Raw genomic sequence first — 25,692 nt, 5'->3', positions numbered from 1 at the left:
CCGCTCTGTCACCAATCATTAAGAAAACTTTCCAAGAACATACATGTATCGTGTCTCCAGGAGGGCTGGGATTTGTGCAAGGTTCTGAGTAACATGCTACCACAGGAAGGTGGAGGTCCTGCTCAGCCCTAGAGACAGACACACACATGCAAACACACACACAGAAACCTTAGACACACAACTGGTAGTGTCGAGCCAAAGACTTAGCAGTATGAGGAGGGCACTGAACCCACCCATGCTCCAAAGAAGGAGAGGCCTTTCCCTGATCCACACGTGCATTCTCCCTCCTTCTCCCCCAAACCTGCCTCCTCCTCAAGCCCACGCATTATTACATAGAATACGATTAGGCAGCGCTCTCAGGTTACAGAATTGTCAACGATGCTCTCGTTAAAACAACAGCACAGTCAAACAGACAGCATGCTAGCATGTGAAATGCGATCAGTTCTTTCAGACACGGCTCATGATGAATGGAGCCACACAAGGAGGACTGCAGCTATGCTGCGCCCCGAGCCGAACTGGGAGAATGGCTACCTACCAAAGTGCTGCACACTCTCATTTCACCCTCAGAGGCAGAAAAGAGGCCTGCAAAGGACTCACGGGTCTCCCATGCTCTCCGCAAAGGACTCCCATTCCTCCTGCGGACCAAAGGTAACAACAAAAGCAGCTTTTTATTTGTAGAGCACACAACTTTTGGAAAATACACAGCTAAAACTGTCCCCGGATTAAGTGCTTTACAGCACTTAAAGCGGGGACAGTTTTAGCTGTGTAATTTGAAAAACTTGCCTCTAAGTGCAAAGATGATGAAGTTCGAATGGGGGAACTGTGTCCACTTGCGTTGAGCATTCTTTCAGTGAGAAATGATTTGGTTACATTTTGACTCTTTAGCACTGATTCTCATTCTTGTCAATCAACTGGGAAATTTCTGTGTTAATTTCTAGCAGAGGTAATAGAGTTAGTCCAAAATCATAGGTGTTTATAAGTCCAGGTGGACAAGTATGCCCAGAATCCCAGGCACTGAGCTGAAAAGGGGATCATTTCCCAGTGGGCCTCACGTCCCACAGAAACCGCTGTGCAAAAGTCGAGAAACAGATACAGAAAGTGACTGGCCTAAGGCTTCTCACTTGAACGTGAGTGGCTGAATGAGTGGCGGATGGTTGGAAATGAAATCCAAATCCCCTGACCTGTAATTTCAGAGTGTGCAGTGCCTCCCCAATGCCCGATTTTAGAGTTAAACGTCTTAGCAAGAGCTTTACTGCACTGAAGTCACCCTGAAAAGACATTAGCTTCCATCCGCACAGTCATTGCCCCCTGGTCTCTAATGAGAGTTTGCCCAGTTAAAGTTGCAACATTGGGTTTAACGTGAGAGATCTTCACTTTCAGCCTGTAACTTTTGAAAAGGGTCGATGTACTTAGGGCTTCCTGCTACAAAGTAAGAGTCAAGGACCCTCTTCCGCAAAGAGGAGCTGGCCTTAGTGGGAAATGGAGAATGAGCTCCTTTAAATCACCGCTCTGTCACCAATCATTAAGAAAACTTTTCAAGAACATACATGTATCGTGTCTCCAGGAGGGCTGGGATTTGTGCAAGGTTCTGAGTAACATGCTACCACAGGAAGGTGGAGGTCCTGCTCAGCCCTAGAGACAGACACACACATGCAAACACACACACAGAAACCTTAGACACACAACTGGTAGTGTCGAGCCAAAGACTTAGCAGTATGAGGAGGGCACTGAACCCACCCATGCTCCAAAGAAGGAGAGGCCTTTCCCTGATCCACACGTGCATTCTCCCTCCTTCTCCCCCAAACCTGCCTCCTCCTCAAGCCCACGCATTATTACATAGAATACGATTAGGCAGCGCTCTCAGGTGACAGAATTGTCAACGATGCTCTCGTTAAAACAACAGCACAGTCAAACAGACAGCATGCTAGCATGTGAAATGCGATCAGTTCTTTCAGACACGGCTCATGATGAATGGAGCCACACAAGGAGGACTGCAGCTATGCTGCGCCCCGAGCCGAACTGGGAGAATGGCTACCTACCAAAGTGCTGCACACTCTCATTTCACCCTCAGAGGCAGAAAAGAGGCCTGCAAAGGACTCACGGGTCTCCCATGCTCTCCGCAAAGGACTCCCATTCCTCCTGCGGACCAAAGGTAACAACAAAAGCAGCTTTTTATTTGTAGAGCACACAACTTTTGGAAAATACACAGCTAAAACTGTCCCCGCTTTAAGTGCTTTACAGCACTTAAAGCGGGGACAGTTTTAGCTGTGTAATTTGAAAAACTTGCCTCTAAGTGCATAGATGATGAAGTTCGAATGGGGGAACTGTGTCCACTTGCGTTGAGCATTCTTTCAGTGAGAAAGGATTTGGTTACATTTTGACTCTTTAGCACTGATTCTCATTCTTGTCAATCAACTGGGAAATTTCTGTGTTAATTTCTAGCAGAGGTAATAGAGTTAGTCCAAAATCATAGGTGTATATAAGTCCAGGTGGACAAGTATGCCCAGAATCCCAGGCACTGAGCTGAAAAGGGGATCATTTCCCAGTGGGCCTCACGTCCCACAGAAACCGCTGTGCAAAAGTCGAGAAACAGATACAGAAAGTGACTGGCCTAAGGCTTCTCACTTGAACGTGAGTGGCTGAATGAGTGGCGGATGGTTGGAAATGAAATCCAAATCCCCTGACTTCTAATTTCAGAGGGTGCAGTGCCTCCCCAATGCCCGATTTTAGAGTTAAACGTCTTAGCAAGAGCTTTACTGCACTGAAGTCACCCTGAAAAGACATTAGCTTCCATCCGCACAGTCATTGCCCCCTGGTCTCTAATGAGAGTTTGCCCAGTTAAAGTTGCAACATTGGGTTTAACGTGAGAGATCTTGACTTTCAGCCTGTAACTTTTGAAAAGGGTCGATGTACTTAGGGCTTCCTGCTACAAAGTAAGAGTCAAGGACCCTCTTCCGCAAAGAGGAGCTGGCCTTAGTGGGAAATGGAGAATGAGCTCCTTTAAATCACCGCTCTGTCACCAATCATTAAGAAAACTTTCCAAGAACATACATGTATCGTGTCTCCAGGAGGGCTGGGATTTGTGCAAGGTTCTGAGTAACATGCTACCACAGGAAGGTGGAGGTCCTGCTCAGCCCTAGAGACAGACACACACATGCAAACACACACACAGAAACCTTAGACACACAACTGGTAGTGTCGAGCCAAAGACTTAGCAGTATGAGGAGGGCACTGAACCCACCCATGCTCCAAAGAAGGAGAGGCCTTTCCCTGATCCACACGTGCATTCTCCCTCCTTCTCCCCCAAACCTGCCTCCTCCTCAAGCCCACGCATTATTACATAGAATACGATTAGGCAGCGCTCTCAGGTTACAGAATTGTCAACGATGCTCTCGTTAAAACAACAGCACAGTCAAACAGACAGCATGCTAGCATGTGAAATGCGATCAGTTCTTTCAGACACGGCTCATGATGAATGGAGCCACACAAGGAGGACTGCAGCTATGCTGCGCCCCGAGCCGAACTGGGAGAATGGCTACCTACCAAAGTGCTGCACACTCTCATTTCACCCTCAGAGGCAGAAAAGAGGCCTGCAAAGGACTCACGGGTCTCCCATGCTCTCCGCAAAGGACTCCCATTCCTCCTGCGGACCAAAGGTAACAACAAAAGCAGCTTTTTATTTGTAGAGCACACAACTTTTGGAAAATACACAGCTAAAACTGTCCCCGGATTAAGTGCTTTACAGCACTTAAAGCGGGGACAGTTTTAGCTGTGTAATTTGAAAAACTTGCCTCTAAGTGCAAAGATGATGAAGTTCGAATGGGGGAACTGTGTCCACTTGCGTTGAGCATTCTTTCAGTGAGAAATGATTTGGTTACATTTTGACTCTTTAGCACTGATTCTCATTCTTGTCAATCAACTGTGAAATTTCTGTGTTAATTTCTACCAGAGGTAATAGAGTTAGTCCAAAATCATAGGTGTTTATAAGTCCAGGTGGACAAGTATGCCCAGAATCCCAGGCACTGAGCTGAAAAGGGGATCATTTCCCAGTGGGCCTCACGTCCCACAGAAACCGCTGTGCAAAAGTCGAGAAACAGATACAGAAAGTGACTGGCCTAAGGCTTCTCACTTGAACGTGAGTGGCTGAATGAGTGGCGGATGGTTGGAAATGAAATCCAAATCCCCTGACCTGTAATTTCAGAGTGTGCAGTGCCTCCCCAATGCCCGATTTTAGAGTTAAACGTCTTAGCAAGAGCTTTACTGCACTGAAGTCACCCTGAAAAGACATTAGCTTCCATCCGCACAGTCATTGCCCCCTGGTCTCTAATGAGAGTTTGCCCAGTTAAAGTTGCAACATTGGGTTTAACGTGAGAGATCTTCACTTTCAGCCTGTAACTTTTGAAAAGGGTCGATGTACTTAGGGCTTCCTGCTACAAAGTAAGAGTCAAGGACCCTCTTCCGCAAAGAGGAGCTGGCCTTAGTGGGAAATGGAGAATGAGCTCCTTTAAATCACCGCTCTGTCACCAATCATTAAGAAAACTTTTCAAGAACATACATGTATCGTGTCTCCAGGAGGGCTGGGATTTGTGCAAGGTTCTGAGTAACATGCTACCACAGGAAGGTGGAGGTCCTGCTCAGCCCTAGAGACAGACACACACATGCAAACACACACACAGAAACCTTAGACACACAACTGGTAGTGTCGAGCCAAAGACTTAGCAGTATGAGGAGGGCACTGAACCCACCCATGCTCCAAAGAAGGAGAGGCCTTTCCCTGATCCACACGTGCATTCTCCCTCCTTCTCCCCCAAACCTGCCTCCTCCTCAAGCCCACGCATTATTACATAGAATACGATTAGGCAGCGCTCTCAGGTGACAGAATTGTCAACGATGCTCTCGTTAAAACAACAGCACAGTCAAACAGACAGCATGCTAGCATGTGAAATGCGATCAGTTCTTTCAGACACGGCTCATGATGAATGGAGCCACACAAGGAGGACTGCAGCTATGCTGCGCCCCGAGCCGAACTGGGAGAATGGCTACCTACCAAAGTGCTGCACACTCTCATTTCACCCTCAGAGGCAGAAAAGAGGCCTGCAAAGGACTCACGGGTCTCCCATGCTCTCCGCAAAGGACTCCCATTCCTCCTGCGGACCAAAGGTAACAACAAAAGCAGCTTTTTATTTGTAGAGCACACAACTTTTGGAAAATACACAGCTAAAACTGTCCCCGCTTTAAGTGCTTTACAGCACTTAAAGCGGGGACAGTTTTAGCTGTGTAATTTGAAAAACTTGCCTCTAAGTGCAAAGATGATGAAGTTCGAATGGGGGAACTGTGTCCACTTGCGTTGAGCATTCTTTCAGTGAGAAAGGATTTGGTTACATTTTGACTCTTTAGCACTGATTCTCATTCTTGTCAATCAACTGGGAAATTTCTGTGTTAATTTCTAGCAGAGGTAATAGAGTTAGTCCAAAATCATAGGTGTATATAAGTCCAGGTGGACAAGTATGCCCAGAATCCCAGGCACTGAGCTGAAAAGGGGATCATTTCCCAGTGGGACTCACGTCCCACAGAAACCGCTGTGCAAAAGTCGAGAAACAGATACAGAAAGTGACTGGCCTAAGGCTTCTCACTTGAACGTGAGTGGCTGAATGAGTGGCGGATGGTTGGAAATGAAATCCAAATCCCCTGACCTCTAATTTCAGAGGGTGCAGTGCCTCCCCAGTGCCCGATTTTAGAGTTAAACGTCTTAGCAAGAGCTTTACTGCACTGAAGTCACCCTGAAAAGACATTAGCTTCCATCCGCACAGTCATTGCCCCCTGGTCTCTAATGAGAGTTTGCCCAGTTAAAGTTGCAACATTGGGTTTAACGTGAGAGATCTTGACTTTCAGCCTGTAACTTTTGAAAAGGGTCGATGTACTTAGGGCTTCCTGCTACAAAGTAAGAGTCAAGGACCCTCTTCCGCAAAGAGGAGCTGGCCTTAGTGGGAAATGGAGAATGAGCTCCTTTAAATCACCGCTCTGTCACCAATCATTAAGAAAACTTTCCAAGAACATACATGTATCGTGTCTCCAGGAGGGCTGGGATTTGTGCAAGGTTCTGAGTAACATGCTACCACAGGAAGGTGGAGGTCCTGCTCAGCCCTAGAGACAGACACACACATGCAAACACACACACAGAAACCTTAGACACACAACTGGTAGTGTCGAGCCAAAGACTTAGCAGTATGAGGAGGGCACTGAACCCACCCATGCTCCAAAGAAGGAGAGGCCTTTCCCTGATCCACACGTGCATTCTCCCTCCTTCTCCCCCAAACCTGCCTCCTCCTCAAGCCCACGCATTATTACATAGAATACGATTAGGCAGCGCTCTCAGGTTACAGAATTGTCAACGATGCTCTCGTTAAAACAACAGCACAGTCAAACAGACAGCATGCTAGCATGTGAAATGCGATCAGTTCTTTCAGACACGGCTCATGATGAATGGAGCCACACAAGGAGGACTGCAGCTATGCTGCGCCCCGAGCCGAACTGGGAGAATGGCTACCTACCAAAGTGCTGCACACTCTCATTTCACCCTCAGAGGCAGAAAAGAGGCCTGCAAAGGACTCACGGGTCTCCCATGCTCTCCGCAAAGGACTCCCATTCCTCCTGCGGACCAAAGGTAACAACAAAAGCAGCTTTTTATTTGTAGAGCACACAACTTTTGGAAAATACACAGCTAAAACTGTCCCCGCTTTAAGTGCTTTACAGCACTTAAAGCGGGGACAGTTTTAGCTGTGTAATTTGAAAAACTTGCCTCTAAGTGCAAAGATGATGAAGTTCGAATGGGGGAACTGTGTCCACTTGCGTTGAGCATTCTTTCAGTGAGAAATGATTTGGTTACATTTTGACTCTTTAGCACTGATTCTCATTCTTGTCAATCAACTGTGAAATTTCTGTGTTAATTTCTAGCAGAGGTAATAGAGTTAGTCCAAAATCATAGGTGTATATAAGTCCAGGTGGACAAGTATGCCCAGAATCCCAGGCACTGAGCTGAAAAGGGGATCATTTCCCAGTGGGCCTCACGTCCCACAGAAACCGCTGTGCAAAAGTCGAGAAACAGATACAGAAAGTGACTGGCCTAAGGCTTCTCACTTGAACGTGAGTGGCTGAATGAGTGGCGGATGGTTGGAAATGAAATCCAAATCCCCTGACCTCTAATTTCAGAGGGTGCAGTGCCTCCCCCGTGCCCGATTTTAGAGTTAAACATCTTAGCAAGAGCTTTACTGCACTGAAGTCACCCTGAAAAGACATCAGCTTCCATCCGCACAGTCATTGCCCCCTGGTCTCTAATGAGAGTTTGCCCAGTTAAAGTTGCAACATTGGGTTTAACGTGAGAGATCTTGACTTTCAGCCTGTAACTTTTGAAAAGGGTCGATGTACTTAGGGCTTCCTGCTACAAAGTAAGAGTCAAGGACCCTCTTCCGCAAAGAGGAGCTGGCCTTAGTGGGAAATGGAGAATGAGCTCCTTTAAATCACCGCTCTGTCACCAATCATTAAGAAAACTTTCCAAGAACATACATGTATCGTGTCTCCAGGAGGGCTGGGATTTGTGCAAGGTTCTGAGTAACATGCTACCACAGGAAGGTGGAGGTCCTGCTCAGCCCTAGAGACAGACACACACATGCAAACACACACACAGAAACCTTAGACACACAACTGGTAGTGTCGAGCCAAAGACTTAGCAGTATGAGGAGGGCACTGAACCCACCCATGCTCCAAAGAAGGAGAGGCCTTTCCCTGATCCACACGTGCATTCTCCCTCCTTCTCCCCCAAACCTGCCTCCTCCTCAAGCCCACGGATTATTACATAGAATACGATTAGGCAGCGCTCTCAGATTACAGAATTGTCAACGATGCTCTCGTTAAAACAACAGCACAGTCAAACAGACAGCATGCTAGCATGTGAAATGCGATCAGTTCTTTCAGACACGGCTCATGATGAATGGAGCCACACAAGGAGGACTGCAGCTATGCTGCGCCCCGAGCCGAACTGGGAGAATGGCTACCTACCAAAGTGCTGCACACTCTCATTTCACCCTCAGAGGCAGAAAAGAGGCCTGCAAAGGACTCACGGGTCTCCCATGCTCTCCGCAAAGGACTCCCATTCCTCCTGCGGACCAAAGGTAACAACAAAAGCAGCTTTTTATTTGTAGAGCACACAACTTTTGGAAAATACACAGCTAAAACTGTCCCCGCTTTAAGTGCTTTACAGCACTTAAAGCGGGGACAGTTTTAGCTGTGTAATTTGAAAAACTTGCCTCTAAGTGCATAGATGATGAAGTTCGAATGGGGGAACTGTGTCCACTTGCGTTGAGCATTCTTTCAGTGAGAAAGGATTTGGTTACATTTTGACTCTTTAGCACTGATTCTCATTCTTGTCAATCAACTGTGAAATTTCTGTGTTAATTTCTAGCAGAGGTAATAGAGTTAGTCCAAAATCATAGGTGTATATAAGTCCAGGTGGACAAGTATGCCCAGAATCCCAGGCACTGAGCTGAAAAGGGGATCATTTCCCAGTGGGCCTCACGTCCCACAGAAACCGCTGTGCAAAAGTCGAGAAACAGATACAGAAAGTGACTGGCCTAAGGCTTGTCACTTGAACGTGAGTGGCTGAATGGGTGGCGGATGTTTGGAAATGAAATCCAAATCCCCTGACCTCTAATTTCAGAGGGTGCAGTGCCTCCCCAGTGCCCGATTTTAGAGTTAAACGTCTTAGCAAGAGCTTTACTGCACTGAAGTCACCCTGAAAAGACATTAGCTTCCATCCGCACAGTCATTGCCCCCTGGTCTCTAATGAGAGTTTGCCCAGTTAAAGTTGCAACATTGGGTTTAACGTGAGAGATCTTGACTTTCAGCCTGTAACTTTTGAAAAGGGTCGATGTACTTAGGGCTTCCTGCTACAAAGTAAGAGTCAAGGACCCTCTTCCGCAAAGAGGAGCTGGCCTTAGTGGGAAATGGAGAATGAGCTCCTTTAAATCCCCGCTCTGTCACCAATCATTAAGAAAACTTTCCAAGAACATACATGTATCGTGTCTCCAGGAGGGCTGGGATTTGTGCAAGGTTCTGAGTAACATGTTACCACAGGAAGGTGGGGGTCCTGCTCAGCCCTAGAGACAGACACACACATGCAAACACACACACAGAAACCTTAGACACACAACTGGTAGTGTCGAGCCAAAGACTTAGCAGTATGAGGAGGGCACTGAACCCACCCATGCTCCAAAGAAGGAGAGGCCTTTCCCTGATCCACACGTGCATTCTCCCTCCTTCTCCCCCAAACCTGCCTCCTCCTCAAGCCCACGAATTATTACATAGAATACGATTAGGCAGCGCTCTCAGGTTACAGAATTGTCAACGATGCTCTCGTTAAAACAACAGCACAGTCAAACAGACAGCATGCTAGCATGTGAAAAGCGATCAGTTCTTTCAGACACGGCTCATGATGAATGGAGCCACACAAGGAGGACTGCAGCTATGCTCCGCCCCGAGCCGAACTCGGAGAATGGCTACCTACCAAAGTGCTGCACACTCTCATTTCACCCTCAGAGGCAGAAAAGGGGCCTGCAAAGGACTCACGGGTCTCCCATGCTCTCCGCAAAGGACTCCCATTCCTCCTGCGGACCAAAGGTAACAACAAAAGCAGCTTTTTATTTGTAGAGCACACAACTTTTGGAAAATACACAGCTAAAACTGTCCCCGCTTTAAGTGCTTTACAGCACTTAAAGCGGGGACAGTTTTAGCTGTGTAATTTGAAAAACTTGCCTCTAAGTGCATAGATGATGAAGTTCGAATGGGGGAACTGTGTCCACTTGCGTTGAGCATTCTTTCAGTGAGAAAGGATTTGGTTACATTTTGACTCTTTAGCACTGATTCTCATTCTTGTCAATCAACTGTGAAATTTCTGTGTTAATTTCTAGCAGAGGTAATAGAGTTAGTCCAAAATCATAGGTGTATATAAGTCCAGGTGGACAAGTATGCCCAGAATCCCAGGCACTGAGCTGAAAAGGGGATCATTTCCCAGTGGGCCTCACGTCCCACAGAAACCGCTGTGCAAAAGTCGAGAAACAGATACAGAAAGTGACTGGCCTAAGGCTTGTCACTTGAACGTGAGTGGCTGAATGGGTGGCGGATGTTTGGAAATGAAATCCAAATCCCCTGACCTCTAATTTCAGAGGGTGCAGTGCCTCCCCAGTGCCCGATTTTAGAGTTAAACGTCTTAGCAAGAGCTTTACTGCACTGAAGTCACCCTGAAAAGACATCAGCTTCCATCCGCACAGTCATTGCCCCCTGGTCTCTAATGAGAGTTTGCCCAGTTAAAGTTGCAACATTGGGTTTAACGTGAGAGATCTTCACTTTCAGCCTGTAACTTTTGAAAAGGGTCGATGTACTTAGGGCTTCCTGCTACAAAGTAAGAGTCAAGGACCCTCTTCCGCAAAGAGGAGCTGGCCTTAGTGGGAAATGGAGAATGAGCTCCTTTAAATCACCGCTCTGTCACCAATCATTAAGAAAACTTTCCAAGAACATACATGTATCGTGTCTCCAGGAGGGCTGGGATTTGTGCAAGGTTCTGAGTAACATGCTACCACAGGAAGGTGGAGGTCCTGCTCAGCCCTAGAGACAGACACACACATGCAAACACACACACAGAAACCTTAGACACACAACTGGTAGTGTCGAGCCAAAGACTTAGCAGTATGAGGAGGGCACTGAACCCACCCATGCTCCAAAGAAGGAGAGGCCTTTCCCTGATCCACACGTGCATTCTCCCTCCTTCTCCCCCAAACCTGCCTCCTCCTCAAGCCCACGCATTAGTACATAGAATACGATTAGGCAGCGCTCTCAGGTTACAGAATTGTCAACGATGCTCTCGTTAAAACAACAGCACAGTCAAACAGACAGCATGCTAGCATGTGAAATGCGATCAGTTCTTTCAGACACGGCTCATGATGAATGGAGCCACACAAGGAGGACTGCAGCTATGCTGCGCCCCGAGCCGAACTGGGAGAATGGCTACCTACCAAAGTGCTGCACACTCTCATTTCACCCTCAGAGGCAGAAAAGAGGCCTGCAAAGGACTCACGGGTCTCCCATGCTCTCCGCAAAGGACTCCCATTCCTCCTGCGGACCAAAGGTAACAACAAAAGCAGCTTTTTATTTGTAGAGCACACAACTTTTGGAAAATACACAGCTAAAACTGTCCCCGCTTTAAGTGCTTTACAGCACTTAAAGCGGGGACAGTTTTAGCTGTGTAATTTGAAAAACTTGCCTCTAAGTGCATAGATGATGAAGTTCGAATGGGGGAACTGTGTCCACTTGCGTTGAGCATTCTTTCAGTGAGAAAGGATTTGGTTACATTTTGACTCTTTAGCACTGATTCTCATTCGTGTCAATCAACTGTGAAATTTCTGTGTTAATTTCTAGCAGAGGTAATAGAGTTAGTCCAAAATCATAGGTGTATATAAGACCAGGTGGACAAGTATGCCCAGAATCCCAGGCACTGAGCTGAAAAGGGGATCATTTCCCAGTGGGCCTCACGTCCCACAGAAACCGCTGTGAAAAGTCGAGAAACAGATACAGAAAGTGACTGGCCTAAGGCTTCTCACTTGAACGTGAGTGGCTGAATGAGTGGCGGATGGTTGGAAATGAAATCCAAATGCCCTGACCTCTAATTTCAGAGGGTGCAGTGCCTACCCCATGTCCGATTTTAGAGTTAAACGTCTTAGCAAGAGCTTTACTGCACTGAAGTCACCCTGAAAAGACATCAGCTTCCATCCGCACAGTCATTGCCCCCTGGTCTCTAATGAGAGTTTGCCCAGTTAAAGTTGCAACATTGGGTTTAACGTGAGAGATCTTGACTTTCAGCCTGTAACTTTTGAAAAGGGTCGATGTACTTAGGGCTTCCTGCTACAACGTAAGAGTCAAGGACCCTCTTCCGCAAAGAGGAGCTGGCCTTAGTGGGAAATGGAGAATGAGCTCCTTTAAATCACCGCTCTGTCACCAATCATTAAGAAAACTTTCCAAGAACATACATGTATCGTGTCTCCAGGAGGGCTGGGATTTGTGCAAGGTTCTGAGTAACATGCTACCACAGGAAGGTGGGGGTCCTGCTCAGCCCTAGAGACAGACACACACATGCAAACACACACACAGAAACCTTAGACACACAACTGGTAGTGTCGAGCCAAAGACTTAGCAGTATGAGGAGGGCACTGAACCCACCCATGCTCCAAAGAAGGAGAGGCCTTTCCCTGATCCACACGTGCATTCTCCCTCCTTCTCCCCCAAACCTGCCTCCTCCTCAAGCCCACGAATTATTACATAGAATACGATTAGGCAGTGCTCTCAGGTTACAGAATTGTCAACGATGCTCTCGTTAAAACAACAGCACAGTCAAACAGACAGCATGCTAGCATGTGAAAAGCGATCAGTTCTTTCAGACACGGCTCATGATGAATGGAGCCACACAAGGAGGACTGCAGCTATGCTGCGCCCCGAGCCGAACTGGGAGAATGGCTACCTACCAAAGTGCTGCACACTCTCATTTCACCCTCAGAGGCAGAAAAGAGGCCTGCAAAGGACTCACGTGTCTCCCATGCTCTCCGCAAAGGACTCCCATTCCTCCTGCGGACCAAAGGTAACAACAAAAGCAGCTTTTTATTTGTAGAGCACACAACTTTTGGAAAATACACAGCTAAAACTGTCCCCGCTTTAAGTGCTTTACAGCACTTAAAGCGGGGACAGTTTTAGCTGTGTAATTTGAAAAACTTGCCTCTAAGTGCATAGATGATGAAGTTCGAATGGGGGAACTGTGTCCACTTGCGTTGAGCATTCTTTCAGTGAGAAAGGATTTGGTTACATTTTGACTCTTTAGCACTGATTCTCATTCTTGTCAATCAACTGTGAAATTTCTGTGTTAATTTCTAGCAGAGGTAATAGAGTTAGTCCAAAATCATAGGTGTATATAAGTCCAGGTGGACAAGTATGCCCAGAATCCCAGGCACTGAGCTGAAAAGGGGATCATTTCCCAGTGGGCCTCACGTCCCACAGAAACCGCTGTTCAAAAGTCGAGAAACAGATACAGAAAGTGACTGGCCTAAGGCTTGTCACTTGAACGTGAGTGGCTGAATGGGTGGCGGATGTTTGGAAATGAAATCCAAATCTCCTGACCTCTAATTTCAGAGGGTGCAGTGCCTCCCCAGTGCCCGATTTTAGAGTTAAACGTCTTAGCAAGAGCTTTACTGCACTGAAGTCACCCTGAAAAGACATCAGCTTCCATCCGCACAGTCATTGCCCCCTGGTCTCTAATGAGAGTTTGCCCAGTTAAAGTTGCAACATTGGGTTTAACGTGAGAGATCTTGACTTTCAGCCTGTAACTTTTGAAAAGGGTCGATGTACTTAGGGCTTCCTGCTACAAAGTAAGAGTCAAGGACCCTCTTCCACAAAGAGGAGCTGGCCTTAGTGGGAAATGGAGAATGAGCTCCTTTAAATCACCGCTCTGTCACCAATCATTAAGAAAACTTTCCAAGAACATACATGTATCGTGTCTCCAGGAGGGCTGGGATTTGTGCAAGGTTCTGAGCAACATGCTACCACAGGAAGGTGGAGGTCCTGCTCAGCCATAGAGACAGACACACACATGCAAACACACACACAGAAACCTTAGACACACAACTGGTAGTGTCGAGCCAAAGACTTAGCAGTATGAGGAGGGCACTGAACCCACCCATGCTCCAAAGAAGGAGAGGCCTTTCCCTGATCCACACGTGCATTCTCCCTCCTTCTCCCCCAAACCTGCCTCCTCCTCAAGCCCACGCATTAGTACATAGAATACGATTAGGCAGCGCTCTCAGGTTACAGAATTGTCAACGATGCTCTCGTTAAAACAACAGCACAGTCAAACAGACAGCATGCTAGCATGTGAAATGCGATCAGTTCTTTCAGACACGGCTCATGATGAATGGAGCCACACAAGGAGGACTGCAGCTATGCTGCGCCCCGAGCCGAACTCGGAGAATGGCTACCTACCAAAGTGCTGCACACTCTCATTTCACCCTCAGAGGCAGAAAAGAGGCCTGCAAAGGACTCACGGGTCTCCCATGCTCTCCGCAAAGGACTCCCATTCCTCCTGCGGACCAAAGGTAACAACAAAAGCAGCTTTTTATTTGTAGAGCACACAACTTTTGGAAAATACACAGCTAAAACTGTCCCCGCTTTAAGTGCTTTACAGCACTTAAAGCGGGGACAGTTTTAGCTGTGTAATTTGAAAAACTTGCCTCTAAGTGCATAGATGATGAAGTTCGAATGGGGGAACTGTGTCCACTTGCGTTGAGCATTCTTTCAGTGAGAAAGGATTTGGTTACATTTTGACTCTTTAGCACTGATTCTCATTCTTGTCAATCAACTGTGAAATTTCTGTGTTAATTTCTAGCAGAGGTAATAGAGTTAGTCCAAAATCATAGGTGTATATAAGTCCAGGTGGACAAGTATGCCCAGAATCCCAGGCACTGAGCTGAAAAGGGGATCATTTCCCAGTGGGCCTCACGTCCCACAGAAACCGCTGTGCAAAAGTCGAGAAACAGATACAGAAAGTGACTGGCCTAAGGCTTCTCACTTGAACGTGAGTGGCTGAATGGGTGGCGGATGTTTGGAAATGAAATCCAAATCCCCTGACCTCTAATTTCAGAGGGTGCAGTGCCTCCCCAGTGCCCGATTTTAGAGTTAAACGTCTTAGCAAGAGCTTTACTGCACTGAAGTCACCCTGAAAAGACATTAGCTTCCATCCGCACAGTCATTGCCCCCTGGTCTCTAATGAGAGTTTGCCCAGTTAAAGTTGCAACATTGGGTTTAACGTGAGAGATCTTGACTTTCAGCCTGTAACTTTTGAAAAGGGTCGATGTACTTAGGGCTTCCTGCTACAAAGTAAGAGTCAAGGACCCTCTTCCGCAAAGAGGAGCTGGCCTTAGTGGTAAATGGAGAATGAGCTCCTTTAAATCACCGCTCTGTCACCAATCATTAAGAAAACTTTCCAAGAACATACATGTATCGTGTCTCCTGGAGGGCTGGGATTTGTGCAAGGTTCTGAGTAACATGCTACCACAGGAAGGTGGGGGTCCTGCTCAGCCCTAGAGACAGACACACACATGCAAACACACACACAGAAACCTTAGACACACAACTGGTAGTGTCGAGCCAAAGACTTAGCAGTATGAGGAGGGCACTGAACCCACCCATGCTCCAAAGAAGGAGAGGCCTTTCCCTGATCCACACGTGCATTCTCCCTCCTTCTCCCCCAAACCTGCCTCCTCCTCAAGCCCACGAATTATTACATAGAATACGATTAGGCAGCGCTCTCAGGTTACAGAATTGTCAACGATGCTCTCGTTAAAACAACAGCACAGTCAAACAGACAGCATGCTAGCATGTGAAAAGCGATCAGTTCTTTCAGACACGGCTCATGATGAATGGAGCCACACAAGGAGGACTGCAGCTATGCTGCGCCCCGAGCCGAACTGGGAGAATGGCTACCTACCAAAGTGCTGCACACTCTCATTTCACCCTCAGAGGCAGAAAAGAGGCCTGCAAAGGACTCACGGGTCTCCCATGCTCTCCGCAAAGGACTCCCATTCCTCCTGCGGACCAAAGGTAACAACAAAAGCAGCTTTTTATTTGTAGAGCACACAACTTTTGGAAAATACACAGCTAAAACTGTCCCCGCTTTAAGTGCTTTACAGCACTTAAAGCGGGGACAGTTTTAGCTGTGTAATTTGAAAAACTTGCCTCTAAGTGCATAGATGATGAAGTTCGAATGGGGGAACTGTGTCCACTTGCGTTGAGCATTCTTTCAGTGAGAAAGGATTTGGTTACATTTTGACTCTTTAGCACTGATTCTCATTCTTGTCAATCAACTGGGAAATTTCTGTGTTAATTTCTAGCAGAGGTAATAGAGTTAGTCCAAAATCATAGGTGTATATAAGTCCAGGTGGACAAGTATGCCCAGAATCCCAGGCACTGAGCTGAAAAGGGGATCATTTCCCAGTGGGCCTCACGTCCCACAGAAACCGCTGTGCAAAAGTCGAGAAACAGATACAGAAAGTGACTGGCCTAAGGCTTCTCACTTGAACGTGAGTGGCTGAATGGGTGGCGGATGGTTGGAAATGAAATCCAAATCCCCTGACCTCTAATTTCAGAGGGTCCAGTGCCTACCCCAATGCCCGATTTTAGAGTTAAACGTCTTAGCAAGAGCTTTACTGCACTGAAGTCACCCTGAAAAGACATCAGCTTCCATCCGCACAGTCATTGCCCCCTGGTCTCTAATGAGAGTTTGCCCAGTTAAAGTTGCAACATTGGGTTTAACGTGAGAGATCTTGACTTTCAGCCTGTAACTTTTGAAAAGGGTCGATGTACTTAGGGCTTCCTGCTACAAAGTAAGAGTCAAGGACCCTCTTCCGCAAAGAGGAGCTGGCCTTAGTGGGAAATGGAGAATGAGCTCCTTTAAATCACCACTCTGTCACCAATCATTAAGAAAAATTTCCAAGAACATACATGTATCGTGTCTCCAGGAGGGCTGGGATTTGTGCAAGGTTCTGAGTAACATGCTACCACAGGAAGGTGGAGGTCCTGCTCAGCCCTAGAGACAGACACACACATGCAAACACACACACAGAAACCTTAGACACACAACTGGTAGTGTCGAGCCAAAGACTTAGCAGTATGAGGAGGGCACTGAACCCACCCATGCTCCAAAGAAGGAGAGGCCTTTCCCTGATCCACACGTGCATTCTCCCTCCTTCTCCCCCAAACCTGCCTCCTCCTCAAGCCCACGCATTATTACATAGAATACGATTAGGCAGCGCTCTCAGGTTACAGAATTGTCAACGATGCTCTCGTTAAAACAACAGCACAGTCAAACAGACAGCATGCTAGCATGTGAAATGCGATCAGTTCTTTCAGACACGGCTCATGATGAATGGAGCCACACAAGGAGGACTGCAGCTATGCTGCGCCCCGAGCCGAACTGGGAGAATGGCTACCTACCAAAGTGCTGCACACTCTCATTTCACCCTCAGAGGCAGAAAAGAGGCCTGCAAAGGACTCACGGGTCTCCCATGCTCTCCGCAAAGGACTCCCATTCCTCCTGCGGACCAAAGGTAACAACAAAAGCAGCTTTTTATTTGTAGAGCACACAACTTTTGGAAAATACACAGCTAAAACTGTCCCCGCTTTACGTGCTTTACAGCACTTAAAGCGGGGACAGTTTTAGCTGTGTAATTTGAAAAAATTGCCTCTAAGTGCATAGATGATGAAGTTCGAATGGGGGAACTGTGTCCACTTGCGTTGAGCATTCTTTCAGTGAGAAAGGATTTGGTTACATTTTGACTCTTTAGCACTGATTCTCATTCTTGTCAATCAACTGTGAAATTTCTGTGTTAATTTCTAGCAGAGGTAATAGAGTTAGTCCAAAATCATAAGTGTATATAAGTCCAGGTGGACAAGTATGCCCAGAATCCCAGGCACTGAGCTGAAAAGGGGATCATTTCCCAGTGGGCCTCACGTCCCACAGAAACCGCTGTGCAAATGTCGAGAAACAGATACAGAAAGTGACTGGCCTAAGGCTTGTCACTTGAACGTGAGTGGCTGAATGGGTGGCGGATGTTTGGAAATGAAATCCAAATCCCCTGACCTCTAATTTCAGAGGGTGCAGTGCCTCCCCAGTGCCCGACTTTAGAGTTAAACGTCTTAGCAAGAGCTTTACTGCACTGAAGTCACCCTGAAAAGACATCAGCTTCCATCCGCACAGTCATTGCCCCCTGGTCTCTAATGAGAGTTTGCCCAGTTAAAGTTGCAACATTGGGTTTAACGTGAGAGATCTTGACTTTCAGCCTGTAACTTTTGAAAAGGGTCGATGTACTTAGGGCTTCCTGCTACAAAGTAAGAGTCAAGGACCCTCTTCCGCAAAGAGGAGCTGGCCTTAGTGGGAAATGGAGAATGAGCTCCTTTAAATCACCGCTCTGTCACCAATCATTAAGAAAACTTTCCAAGAACATACATGTATCGTGTCTCCAGGAGGGCTGGGATTTGTGCAAGGTTCTGAGTAACATGCTACCACAGGAAGGTGGAGGTCCTGCTCAGCCCTAGAGACAGACACACACATGCAAACACACACACAGAAACCTTAGACACACAACTGGTAGTGTCGAGCCAAAGACTTAGCAGTATGAGGAGGGCACTGAACCCACCCATGCTCCAAAGAAGGAGAGGCCTTTCCCTGATCCACACGTGCATTCTCCCTCCTTCTCCCCCAAACCTGCCTCCTCCTCAAGCCCACGCATTAGTACATAGAATACGATTAGGCAGCGCTCTCAGGTGACAGAATTGTCAACGATGCTCTCGTTAAAACAACAGCACAGTCAAACAGACAGCATGCTAGCATGTGAAATGCGATCAGTTCTTTCAGACACGGCTCATGATGAATGGAGCCACACAAGGAGGACTGCAGCTATGCTGCGCCCCGAGCCGAACTGGGAGAATGGCTACCAACCAAAGTGCTGCACACTCTCATTTCACCCTCAGAGGCAGAAAAGAGGCCTGCAAAGGACTCACGGGTCTCCCATGCTCTCCGCAAAGGACTCCCATTCCTCCTGCGGACCAAAGGTAACAACAAAAGCAGCTTTTTATTTGTAGAGCACACAACTTTTGGAAAATACACAGCTAAAACTGTCCCTGCTTTAAGTGCTTTACAGCACTTAAAGCGGGGACAGTTTTAGCTGTGTAATTTGAAAAACTTGCCTCTAAGTGCATAGATGATGAAGTTCGAATGGGGGAACTGTGTCCACTTGCGTTGAGCATTCTTTCAGTGAGAAAGGATTTGGTTACATTTTGACTCTTTAGCACTGATTCTCATTCTTGTCAATCAACTGTGAAATTTCTGTGTTAATTTCTAGCAGAGGTAATAGAGTTAGTCCAAAATCATAGGTGTATATAAGTCCAGGTGGACAAGTATGCCCAGAATCCCAGGCACTGAGCTGAAAAGGGGATCATTTCCCAGTTGGCCTCACGTCCCACAGAAACTGCTGTGCAAAAGTCGAGAAACAGATACAGAAAGTGACTGGCCTAAGGCTTCTCACTTGAACGTGAGTGGCTGAATGAGTGGCGGATGGTTGGAAATGAAATCCAAATCCCCTGACCTCTAATTTCAGAGGGTGCAGTGCCTCCCCCGTGCCCGATTTTAGAGTTAAACGTCTTAGCAAGAGCTTTACTGCACTGAAGTCACCCTGAAAAGACATCAGCTTCCATCCGCACAGTCATTGCCCCCTGGTCTCTAATGAGAGTTTGCCCAGTTAAAGTTGCAACATTGGGTTTAACGTGAGAGATCTTGACTTTCAGCCTGTAACTTTTGAAAAGGGTCGATGTACTTAGGGCTTCCTGCTACAAAGTAAGAGTCAAGGACCCTCTTCCGCAAAGAGGAGCTGACCTTAGTGGGAAATGGAGAATGAGCTCCTTTAAATCACCGCTCTGTCACCAATCATTAAGAAAACTTTCCAAGAACATACATGTATCGTGTCTCCAGGAGGGCTGGGATTTGTGCAAGGTTCTGAGTAACATGCTACCACAGGAAGGTGGAGGTCCTGCTCAGCCCTAGAGACAGACACACACATGCAAACACACACACAGAAACCTTAGACACACAACTGGTAGTGTCGAGCCAAAGACTTAGCAGTATGAGGAGGGCACTGAACCCACCCATGCTCCAAAGAAGGAGAGGCCTTTCCCTGATCCACACGTGCATTCTCCCTCCTTCTCCCCCAAACCTGCCTCCTCCTCAAGCCCACGCATTATTACATAGAATACGATTAGGCAGCGCTCTCAGGTTACAGAATTGTCAACGATGCTCTCGTTAAAACAACAGCACAGTCAAACAGACAGCATGCTAGCATGTGAAAAGCGATCAGTTCTTTCAGACACGGCTCATGATGAATGGAGCCACACAAGGAGGACTGCAGCTATGCTGCGCCCCGAGCCGAACTGGGAGAATGGCTACCTACCAAAGTGCTGCACACTCTCATTTCACCCTCAGAGGCAGAAAAGAGGCCTGCAAAGGACTCACGGGTCTCCCATGCTCTCCGCAAAGGACTCCCATTCCTCCTGCGGACCAAAGGTAACAACAAAAGCAGCTTTTTATTTGTAGAGCACACAACTTTTGGAAAATACACAGCTAAAACTGTCCCCGCTTTAAGTGCTGTAAAGCACTTAAAGCGGGGACAGTTTTAGCTGTGTAATTTGAAAAACTTGCCTCTAAGTGCATAGATTATGAAGTTCGAATGGGGGAACTGTGTCCACTTGCGTTGAGCATTCTTTCAGTGAGAAAGGATTTGGTTACATTTTGACTCTTTAGCACTGATTCTCATTCTTGTCAATCAACTGTGAAATTTCTGTGTTAATTTCTAGCAGAGGTAATAGAGTTAGTCCAAAATCATAGGTGTATATAAGTCCAGGTGGACAAGTATGCCCAGAATCCCAGGCACTGAGCTGAAAAGGGGATCAATTCCCAGTGGGCCTCACGTCCCACAGAAACCGCTGTGCAAAAGTCGAGAAACAGATACAGAAAGTGACTGGCCTAAGGCTTCTCACTTGAACGTGAGTGGCTGAATGGGTGGCGGATGGTTGGAAATGAAATCCAAATCCCCTGACCTCTAATTTCAGAGGGTGCAGTGCCTACCCCAATGCCCGATTTTAGAGTTAAACGTCTTAGCAAGAGCTTTACTGCACTGAAGTCACCCTTAAAAGACATCAGCTTCCATCCGCACAGTCATTGCCCCCTGGTCTCTAATGAGAGTTTGCCCAGTTAAAGTTGCAACATTGGGTTTAACGTGAGAGATCTTGACTTTCAGCCTGTAACTTTTGAAAAGGGTCGATGTACTTAGGGCTTCCTGCTACAAAGTAAGAGTCAAGGACCCTCTTCCGCAAAGAGGAGCTGGCCTTAGTGGGAAATGGAGAATGAGCTCCTTTAAATCACCGCTCTGTCACCAATCATTAAGAAAACTTTCCAAGAACATACATGTATCGTGTCTCCAGGAGGGCTAGGATTTGTGCAAGGTTCTGAGTAACATGCTACCACAGGAAGGTGGGGGTCCTGCTCAGCCCTAGAGACAGACACACACATGCAAACACACACACAGAAACCTTAGACACACAACTGGTAGTGTCGAGCCAAAGACTTAGCAGTATGAGGAGGGCACTGAACCCACCCATGCTCCAAAGAAGGAGAGGCCTTTCCCTGATCCACACGTGCATTCTCCCTCCTTCTCCCCCAAACCTGCCTCCTCCTCAAGCCCACGAATTATTACATAGAATACGATTAGGCAGAGCTCTCAGGTTACAGAATTGTCAACGATGCTCTCGTTAAAACAACAGCACAGTCAAACAGACAGCATGCTAGCATGTGAAAAGCGATCAGTTCTTTCAGACACGGCTCATGATGAATGGAGCCACACAAGGAGGACTGCAGCTATGCTGCGCCCCGAGCCGAACTGGGAGAATGGCTACCTACCAAAGTGCTGCACACTCTCATTTCACCCTCAGAGGCAGAAAAGAGGCCTGCAAAGGACTCACGGGTCTCCCATGCTCTCCGCAAAGGACTCCCATTCCTCCTGCGGACCAAAGGTAACAACAAAAGCAGCTTTTTATTTGTAGAGCACACAACTTTTGGAAAATACACAGCTAAAACTGTCCCCGCTTTAAGTGCTTTACAGCACTTAAAGCGGGGACAGTTTTAGCTGTGTAATTTGAAAAACTTGCCTCTAAGTGCATAGATGATGAAGTTCGAATGGGGGAACTGTGTCCACTTGCGTTGAGCATTCTTTCAGTGAGAAAGGATTTGGTTACATTTTGAATCTTTAGCACTGATTCTCATTCTTGTCAATCAACTGTGAAATTTCTGTGTTAATTTCTAGCAGAGGTAATAGAGTTAGTCCAAAATCATAGGTGTATATAAGTCCAGGTGGACAAGTATGCCCAGAATCCCAGGCACTGAGCTGAAAAGGGGATCATTTCCCAGTGGGCCTCACGTCCCACAGAAACCGCTGTTCAAAAGTCGAGAAACAGATACAGAAAGTGACTGGCCTAAGGCTTGTCACTTGAACGTGAGTGGCTGAATGGGTGGCGGATGTTTGGAAATGAAACCCAAATCTCCTGACCTCTAATTTCAGAGGGTGCAGTGCCTCCCCAGTGCCCGATTTTAGAGTTAAACGTCTTAGCAAGAGCTTTACTGCACTGAAGTCACCCTGAAAAGACATCAGCTTCCATCCGCACAGTCATTGCCCCCTGGTCTCTAATGAGAGTTTGCCCAGTTAAAGTTGCAACATTGGGTTTAACGTGAGAGATCTTGACTTTCAGCCTGTAACTTTTGAAAAGGGTCGATGTACTTAGGGCTTCCTGCTACAAAGTAAGAGTCAAGGACCCTCTTCCGCAAAGAGGAGCTGGCCTTAGTGGGAAATGGAGAATGAGCTCCTTTAAATCACCGCTCTGTCACCAATCATTAAGAAAACTTTCCAAGAACATACATGTATCGTGTCTCCAGGAGGGCTGGGATTTGTGCAAGGTTCTGAGTAACATGCTACCACAGGAAGGTGGAGGTCCTGCTCAGCCCTAGAGACAGACACACACATGCAAACACACACACAGAAACCTTAGACACACAACTGGTAGTGTCGAGCCAAAGACTTAGCAGTATGAGGAGGGCACTGAACCCACCCATGCTCCAAAGAAGGAGAGGCCTTTCCCTGATCCACACGTGCATTCTCCCTCCTTCTCCCCCAAACCTGCCTCCTCCTCAAGCCCACGCATTATTACATAGAATACGATTAGGCAGCGCTCTCAGGTTACAGAATTGTCAACGATGCTCTCGTTAAAACAACAGCACAGTCAAACAGACAGCATGCTAGCATGTGAAATGCGATCAGTTCTTTCAGACACGGCTCATGATGAATGGAGCCACACAAGGAGGACTGCAGCTATGCTGCGCCCCGAGCCGAACTGGGAGAATGACTACCTACCAAAGTGCTGCACACTCTCATTTCACCCTCAGAGGCAGAAAAGAGGCCTGCAAAGGACTCACGGGTCTCCCATGCTCTCCGCAAAGGACTCCCATTCCTCCTGCGGACCAAAGGTAACAACAAAAGCAGCTTTTTATTTGTAGAGCACACAACTTTTGGAAAATACACAGCTAAAACTGTCCCCGCTTTAAGTGCTGTACAGCACTTAAAGCGGGGACAGTTTTAGCTGTGTAATTTGAAAAACTTGCCTCTAATTGCATAGATGATGAAGTTCGAATGGGGGAACTGTGTCCACTTGCGTTGAGCATTCTTTCAGTGAGAAAGGATTTGGTTACATTTTGACTCTTTAGCACTGATTCTCATTCTTGTCAATCAACTGTGAAATTTCTGTGTTAATTTCTAGCAGAGGTAATAGAGTTAGTCCAAAATCATAGGTGTATATAAGTCCAGGTGGACAAGTATGCCCAGAATCCCAGGCACTGAGCTGAAAAGGGGATCATTTCCCAGTGGGCCTCACGTCCCACAGAAACCGCTGTGCAAAAGTCGAGAAACAGATACAGAAAGTGACTGGCCTAAGGCTTGTCACTTGAACGTGAGTGGCTGAATGGGTGGCGGATGTTTGGAAATGAAATCCAAATCCCCTGACCTCTAATTTCAGAGGGTGCAGTGCCTACCCCAATGCCCGATTTTAGAGTTAAACGTCTTAGCAAGAGCTTTACTGCACTGAAGTCACCCTTAAAAGACATCAGCTTCCATCCGCACAGTCATTGCCCCCTGGTCTCTAATGAGAGTTTGCCCAGTTAAAGTTGCAACATTGGGTTTAACGTGAGAGATCTTGACTTTCAGCCTGTAACTTTTGAAAAGGGTCGATGTACTTAGGGCTTCCTGCTACAAAGTAAGAGTCAAGGACCCTCTTCCGCAAAGAGGAGCTGGCCTTAGTGGGAAATGGAGAATGAGCTCCTTTAAATCACCGCTCTGTCACCAATCATTAAGAAAACTTTCCAAGAACATACATGTATCGTGTCTCCAGGAGGGCTGGGATTTGTGCAAGGTTCTGAGTAACATGCTACCACAGGAAGGTGGGGGTCCTGCTCAGCCCTAGAGACAGACACACACATGCAAACACACACACAGAAACCTTAGACACACAACTGGTAGTGTCGAGCCAAAGACTTAGCAGTATGAGGAGGGCACTGAACCCACCCATGCTCCAAAGAAGGAGAGGCCTTTCCCTGATCCACACGTGCATTCTCCCTCCTTCTCCCCCAAACCTGCCTCCTCCTCAAGCCCACGAGTTATTACATAGAATACGATTAGGCAGAGCTCTCAGGTTACAGAATTGTCAACGATGCTCTCGTTAAAACAACAGCACAGTCAAACAGACAGCATGCTAGCATGTGAAAAGCGATCAGTTCTTTCAGACACGGCTCATGATGAATGGAGCCACACAAGGAGGACTGCAGCTAGGCTGCGCCCCGAGCCGAACTGGGAGAATGGCTACCTACCAAAGTGCTGCACACTCTCATTTCACCCTCAGAGGCAGAAAAGAGGCCTGCAAAGGACTCACGGGTCTCCCATGCTCTCCGCAAAGGACTCCCATTCCTCCTGCGGACCAAAGGTAACAACAAAAGCAGCTTTTTATTTGTAGAGCACACAACTTTTGGAAAATACACAGCTAAAACTGTCCCCGCTTTAAGTGCTTTACAGCACTTAAAGCGGGGAGAGTTTTAGCTGTGTAATTTGAAAAACTTGCCTCTAAGTGCATAGATGATGAAGTTCGAATGGGGGAACTGTGTCCACTTGCGTTGAGCATTCTTTCAGTGAGAAAGGATTTGGTTACATTTTGAATCTTTAGCACTGATTCTCATTCTTGTCAATCAACTGTGAAATTTCTGTGTTAATTTCTAGCAGAGGTAATAGAGTTAGTCCAAAATCATAGGTGTATATAAGTCCAGGTGGACAAGTATGCCCAGAATCCCAGGCACTGAGCTGAAAAGGGGATCATTTCCCAGTGGGCCTCACGTCCCACAGAAACCGCTGTTCAAAAGTCGAGAAACAGATACAGAAAGTGACTGGCCTAAGGCTTGTCACTTGAACGTGAGTGGCTGAATGGGTGGCGGATGTTTGGAAATGAAATCCAAATCTCCTGACCTCTAATTTCAGAGGGTGCAGTGCCTCCCCAGTGCCCGATTTTAGAGTTAAACGTCTTAGCAAGAGCTTTACTGCACTGAAGTCACCCTGAAAAGACATCAGCTTCCATCCGCACAGTCATTGCCCCCTGGTCTCTAATGAGAGTTTGCCCAGTTAAAGTTGCAACATTGGGTTTAACGTGAGAGATCTTGACTTTCAGCCTGTAACTTTTGAAAAGGGTCGATGTACTTAGGGCTTCCTGCTACAAAGTAAGAGTCAAGGACCCTCTTCCGCAAAGAGGAGCTGGCCTTAGTGGGAAATGGAGAATGAGCTCCTTTAAATCTCCGCTCTGTCACCAATCATTAAGAAAACTTTCCAAGAACATACATGTATCGTGTCTCCAGGAGGGCTGGGATTTGTGCAAGGTTCTGAGTAACATGCTACCACAGGAAGGTGGAGGTCCTGC

This window comes from Aotus nancymaae, unplaced genomic scaffold (assembly GCF_030222135.1).
Source record: "Aotus nancymaae isolate 86718 unplaced genomic scaffold, 86718_ANA_hifiasm-v0.15.2.pri h1tg000062l, whole genome shotgun sequence".
Lineage (NCBI taxonomy): Eukaryota > Metazoa > Chordata > Mammalia > Primates > Aotidae > Aotus > Aotus nancymaae.
Note: the sequence above shows the minus strand (reverse complement) of the source record.